Genomic DNA, 7326 nt, shown 5'->3' with positions numbered 1-7326 from the left:
TGCCCTGTGGCGAGAGCCCAACGGCTCCTGGGACAGCCTTCAGCGCCCGGAGGGCTCCCTCCCTGGGATTTTTCTGCCAGGCAGGCCGAGTGGCCCAGGCAAAGAGGTGTGGAAGAAATTTCAACCTGCGCTCAATCTGGGGAACTAGTCGCTCCACACGCAGTGTGTCTGGGCGGGTGCCTAAGGGCACCTAGGCCAACATTCAGCGCCCGGAAAGCTCCCTCCCTAGGATTTTTGGGCCAGGGACCTGCCAAGTGGCCCAACCAGAGGGGAGCAGAGAGTCACAATCAACTTGAAAATATGAAAAGACCAGAGCTGGACCCATAGAAGAGGCCTCCCAATAGTAGAGTCAGAGAGACAAATTGCACATTGTTGTAGGAGAGAAGCCACAAGTTGCTGCATATTTGAGTAGGTGGAAGCAGAGAACAACAGGATAACCAAAAGAGGCTGCACCATTGAAATTCACAGGCATTCCACCACAAAAGTTCATACCATAAACCCAGGGTGTCAAAACAGATTAATCTAAGAAGCTGAGGCTAACAAGAAGAGTCTCACAAACAATGGGAAGACAAAGAAACAGTCCCCAAATCAAAGGAAAGGAGGAATCCTCAGAAAGAATGTTAGATGAAATAGAGGCAAGTCAACTATCAGATACTGAATTCAAAGCACTGGTTATCAGGAAGTTCAAAGAGCTCACAATCGGCTACCAGAAACTACAGGGAAGCTACAATGATCTCACTGTGAACTATATCAACATGAAAAAGGAAATGGAAATTATTAGCAAGGGCCAAGAGGAAATGAAGAATACAATTTCTGAATTAAAAAACACAGTGGAAAGCATAAAAAATAGGGTGGATGAAACAGAAGATCGGATTAGTGAATTGGAGGACAAAGTAGAAAGCATCTCACAGAAAGAACAGGAAAGGGAAAAGAGGCTCAGAAAGAATGAAGAGAGATTAAGAGAAATGCAAGACAATATGAAACGTAATAATATCCGAATAATAGGAATACCAGAAGGAGAAGAAGAAGAACAAGGGATAGAAAACATATTTGAAAGAGTAAAGAGAGAAAATTTCCCTAATTTGACAAAACAAAAAGTCACACAAATCCAGGAATCACACAGAGTCCCATTCAAGAGGAACCCAAAGAGGTCCACTTCAAGACACATCATCATTAAAATGGCAAAATTCCAACACAAAGAGAGAATCTTAAAGGCAGCAAGGGAGAAAAAAGAAATAACATACAAGGGCGTCCCAATAAGGTTAGCCACTGACTTCTTCTCAATGGAAACACTCCAAGCAAGAAGAGAATGGCAAGAAATATTCCAAGTAATGAGAAACAGAGGCCTACAACCAAGGCTACTTTACCCAGCAAGGCTCTCAATCAAGATAGAAGGCCAAATAAAAAGCTTCCAAGACAAAAGAAGTCTAAAAGAATTTGCTGCCACCAAGCCAGCTCTACAAGAAATACTAAAAGGTCTGCTCTAAGGAAAGGAAGGAAAAGAGACAGACAGAGAGGAACACAGGTACAAAAATGGCAATGAATAAGTACCTATCAATAATAACCTTAAATGTAAATGGAATAAATGCTCCAATCAAAAGACACAGAATAGCTCAATGGATAAGAAAGTATGACCCACACATATGCTGCCTACAAGAGACCCACCTCAGGACAAAAGACCATCACAGACTAAAAGTGAAAGGATGGAAACAAATTTTCCAAGCAAATGGACAAGAAAAAAAGCTGGGGTAGCAATTCTCATATCAGACAAAATAGACTTCAAAAAAAGAGCCATAAAGAGTGACCCAGAAGGTCACTTCATAATACTCAAGGGAAGAATCCACCAAGAAGACATTAACATCATAAATATATATGCACCCAACATAGGAGCACCAAAATATATAAGGAAAATCTTAGAGGAATTCAAGAAAGATATAGACAGCAACACAATTATAGTGGGGGATTTTAACACCCCACTATCAAAAATGGACAGATCTTCCAAACAAAATATCAACAAAGACATTGCGGCATTAAACAACACCCTTGATGAAATGGACCTAACTGATATATACAGAGCTCTTCACCCCAAAGAAGCTAAATACACATTCTTTTCAAATGCACATGGAACATTCTCAAAGATAGACCACATGATAGGGCACAAAACAAGCCTCAACAAATTCAAGAATATTGAAATCATACCAAGCATTTTCTCTGACCACAAGGGACTGAAACTGGAAACCAACCCCAAAGGAAAAAACCCAAAACACCCAAAATCATGGAGACTGAACGGTATGCTATTAAACAATGAATGGGTCAAGAACGAAATTAGGGAAGAAATCAAAAAGTTTCTGGAAACAAATGAAAATGATCTCACAACAACCCAAAACTTATGGGATACAGCCAAGGCAGTCCTGAGAGGGAAGTTTATAGCAATACAGGCCTACCTAAAAAAAAACAGAAACATTTCAAAAAAATGATCTTACTCTACGCCTGCAAGAACTCGAGGAACAACAACAAAAACAGCCCAAAGCAAGTAGAAGGAAGGAAATAACTAAGATCAGAGCAGAACTAAATGACATAGAGACTAAAAGTACAATTCTAAAGATCAATGAATCCAGGAGTTGGTTCTTTGAAAAAATAAACAAAATAGACAAGCCTTTAAGTAGGCTCATCAAGAAAAGAAGGGAACGGACACAAATAAACACAATCAGAAATGAAAGAGGAGAGATTACAAATGATACCACAGAAATAGAGAGGATTGTAAGAAATTACTATGAAGAACTGTATGCCAAGAAATTTGAGAACCTAGGGGAAATGGACACATTTCTAGAAAAATATAATCTCCCAAAACTCAATGAAAAAGAAGTAGAACACCTGAATAGACCAATAACAGCAAAAGAAATTGAAGCAGTAATCAAAAAACTCCCATCACACAAAAGCCCCGGACCAGATGGATTCACAGGAGAATTCTACAAAGCATTTAAGGAAGAGCTAACCCCTATTCTTCACACACTATTCCAAAAAATCCAAAAGGATGGAAAACTCCCAAACTCCTTTTATGAAGCCAGCATCATCCTAATTCCAAAACCAGATAGAGATTCAACAAAGAAAGAAAACTTCAGGCCAATATCGCTGATGAACATAGACGCTAAAATCCTCAACAAAATATTAGCAAATCGCATCCAACAACATATCCAAAAGATTATACACCATGACCAAGTGGGATTCATCCCAGGGATGCAAGGATGGTTCAACATTCGCAAAACAGTAAATGTAATTCATCACATAAACAAAAGCAAAGACAAAAACCACATGATCATATCAATAGACGCAGAAAAAGCTTTCGATAAGGTACAACACCCATTTATGATAAAAACACTCAGCAAAATGGGAATAGAGGGAACATTCCTCAATATAATAAAAGCCATTTATGAGAGACCTACAGCCAATATCATACTCAATGGACAAAAACTAAAAGCTTTTCCACTAAGATCAGGAACAAGACAAGGATGTCCACTTTCACCACCTCTATTCAATATAGTATTAGAAGTTTTGGCCACAGTGATCAGGCAGGAAAAGGAAATAAAAGGCATCCAAATAGGAAAGGAAGAAACAAAATTGTCACTGTTTGCAGATGACATGATAGTGTACATGGAAAATCCTATAGACTCTACCCCAAAACTGCTCAAACTAATTAATGAATTTGGCAAAACAGCAGGATACAAGGTCAATATCCAGAAATCAAAGGCATTTTTGTATACAAACAATGAATCAGCAGAAGCAGAAATCAAGGAAAAAATCCCATTCGATATAGCAAAAAGAAAAATAAAATATCTGGGAATAAACCTAACCAAAGAGGTAAAAGACCTGTACGCAGAAAACTACACAGCCCTGAAGAACGAAATCAGGGAAGACACAAACAAATGGAAACATATACCGTGTTCATGGATTGGAAGAATTAACATCATCAAAATGTCCATACTACCCAAAGCAATATACAGATTCAATGCAATACCTATTAAAGTACCAATGGCGTATTTCACAGACATAGAACAAACACTTCAAAAATTTATAAACGAGCCCAAATAGCAGCTGCTCTTTTGAGAAAGAAGAACAAAGTAGGAGGGATCACAATACCTGATATCAAACTGTATTACAAAGCCACTGTAATCAAAACAGCCTGGTACTGGCATAAAAACAGGCACATAGACCAATGGAACAGAACAGAGAGCCCAGAAATCAACCCAACCCTCTACAGTCAATTAATATTCGACAAAGGGGGCAGTAACATAAAATGAGTAAAGATAGCCTCTTCAGCAAATGGTGTTGGGAGAACTGGACAGCTACGTGCAAAAAAATGAAACTTGGGCACCAACTTACACCATACACCAAAATAAATTCAAGGTGGATAAAAGACTTAAATATAAGCCTTGAAACCATTAAAGTCCTAGAGGAGAACATTGGCAAGAAAATCTCAGATATTTCACGCAGCAACATTTTTACGGATATGTCCCCTAGAGCAAGGAATATAAAGGAAAGAATAAACAAATGGGATCTCATCAAAATAAAAAGCTTCTGCATGGCTAAAGAAAACAGTATTAAATTAAAAAGACAACCAACTGTATGGGAAAACATATTTGCCAATGATATCTCAGACAAAGGTTTAATCTCCAAAATATACAAAGAACTTACACGACTCCACTCTAGGAAGACATCGAACCCAATTAAAAAATGGGAAAAGGACTTGAACAGACACTTCTCTAAAGAGGACATACAGAATATCCAGAGACACATGAAGAGATGCTCAATATCGTTAGCTATCAGAGAGATGCAAATTAAAACCACAATGAGATACCACTTTACACCAGTCAGGATGGCTATAATAGACAAAGCAACAAACAACAAATGTTGGAGAGGGTGTGGGGAAAAAGGGGACCTTAGTTCACTGTTGGTGGGATTGCAGACTGGTACAACCATTATGGAAAACAGTATGGAATTTTCTCAGAAAAATAAAAATTGACCTGCCTTTTGACCCAGCAATTCCACTTCTAGGATTATACCCCAAGAATCCTAAAACATCAATTTCAAAGAACCTATGCACCACAATGTTCATAGCAGCACAATTTACAATAGCCAAGAGTTGGAAGCAACCTAGGTGCCCATCAGTAAATGAATGGATCAAAAAATTGTGGTACATATACACAATGGAATTCTATGCAGCAGAGAGAAAGAAGGAGCTACTACCCTTTGCAACAACATGGATGGAACTGGAAAGCATTATGCTGAGTGAAATAGGCCAGGCATTGAAGGACAAATACCATATGATCTCACCTTTGACAGGAAGCTAAAGAATAAAACAAACAAGCAAACAGAATAAAAACAAAGACGCTGAAATAGAGAACAAGTGGGCAGCGACCAGAGGGGAGAGGGAAGGGAACTTAAGGGGAAAAAGGGGGAGGGATTTTGAGGAACAAGTATGAAAGACACAGAGATGAGGACTGGGGGGGGGGGGGAATGGGAGGGAGGGGGAGACCGGGCGGGGGGGGGGTGGGATGGGAGAAATAGATAAAAAAAATGTACTTGAAAAGTAACTAAATAAAATTTAATATTAAAAAAAAATTTATATAGAACCATAAACGACCCCGAATAGCAGCTACAATTTTGAGAAAGAACAAAGTGGGAGGGATCACAATACCTGACACCAAGCTGTATTACAAGGCCGCTGTAATCAAAACAGCCTGGTACTGGCATAAAAACAGGCACATAGACCAATGGAACAGAACAGAGAGCCCAGAAATAAACCCAGATCTCTACAGTCAATTAATATTCGACAAAGGGGGCAGCAACATAAAATAGACTAATAATAGCCTCTTCAACAAATGGTGTTGGGAGAACTGGACAATTACATGCAAAAAAATAAAATTCGAGCACCAACTTACACCATACACCAAAATAAATTCAAGGTGGATAAAAGACTTAAATATAAGCCATGACACCATTAAAGTCCTAGAGGAGAACATCGGCAAGAAAATCTCAGATATTTCACGCAGCAACTTTTTTACTGATATGTCCCCTAGAGCAAGGGACATAAAGGAAAGAATAAACAAATGGGATCTCATCAAAATTAAAAGCTTTTGCACGGCTAAAAAAAACAGTATTAAAATAAAAAGACAACCAACCATATGGGAAAACATATTTGCCAATGATACCTCAGACAAGGGTTTAATCTCCAAAATACACAAAGAGCCCTTTCTTGTTTTGATGTTCCATTGAAACATAGAAAAGCGCACAGCTCACAGTGTATAATAAGCACCATGGATTTTCACTGAGCGCACGGGGTATTCAATGCCCGGCTCCAGGAAGGCACCCCAGAAGCTGCCTTCATGCCCCCTTCCACTTACACAAGCCAGGTCGTACATTATATGCTCTTCTGAGCCTGGCTTATTTTGACCATCATTGTGAGATCCTTCTGTAAGGTCTATACTTGTAGGTCTTCATTTCTATATTGCTCTCTGTACCCCATTTGCAGATATACTGGGGGTGGAAAAGGGTTCCATGGAAAGTAACCTCACAGGGTGAGCTGACCGAGAATTCCCAACCAGACAGGTCATGCTGGTGGTCATACCCCAGGCCTATGACGTCGTTAGTGAACAGTTTTAGGCCAGCCCCGGCCACTGTTTCTGTGCATCTAGGTTAATGCATCTTTGAAGTAAACCTTAACCACCCTCAACAAAGCACATAATCTTGTTAACTGTCCTGTAACCCAATCCCAGCCTTGCTTTCTCCCACCTCCAGCTAATCTTCCTTAGGCTGCCTCCTGGGTTTTAAATGCACACAGAGAACTGCCAAACTGTTACTCCCAGGAGCATCTGAGATCTTGCTACTAGGCCCAAGTCATCAGTGTAGCGCAAGTCAACTCATAAAAATTCTCTACAGGTTTGGATGTTTCTAACTTACATCAGTGCTACAATTTAATCATTCTCGTGTTATAGGACATTTGAGTCATTTCCCACTTGGAAATTCTCGGACACATCTTTTGGGAAGGAACTACGTATTTCTGCTGGCTACACACCTACTGAGTGAAAAGCCTGAGTCAGAGCGCACACACCCAGCCAGCTCTCCTCCAACAGTTAGTTTCTAAAGGGACTGTAACCACTTCATGCTTCTTACCAGCACTGAGCTAGACCCTCCCAACACCTGGTATTTGCAGGCTTTTAAACTGTAGTCATTCTTGTGGGTATGCATTGGAATTGTGTTTGGTTTTTGATGATAATAAAACTGAGCCCGAGGGCTGTTTTTTGAGAGGCCAGGTGCCCAAGACAACGC

Source organism: Artibeus jamaicensis, unplaced genomic scaffold (genome assembly GCF_021234435.1).
Source record: "Artibeus jamaicensis isolate MK-2021 breed Jamaican fruit bat unplaced genomic scaffold, CSHL_Jam_final contig_332, whole genome shotgun sequence".
Classification (NCBI taxonomy): Eukaryota; Metazoa; Chordata; class Mammalia; order Chiroptera; family Phyllostomidae; genus Artibeus; species Artibeus jamaicensis.
The sequence above is the reverse complement of the archived record's forward strand: the minus strand, read 5'-3'. Positions refer to the sequence as shown.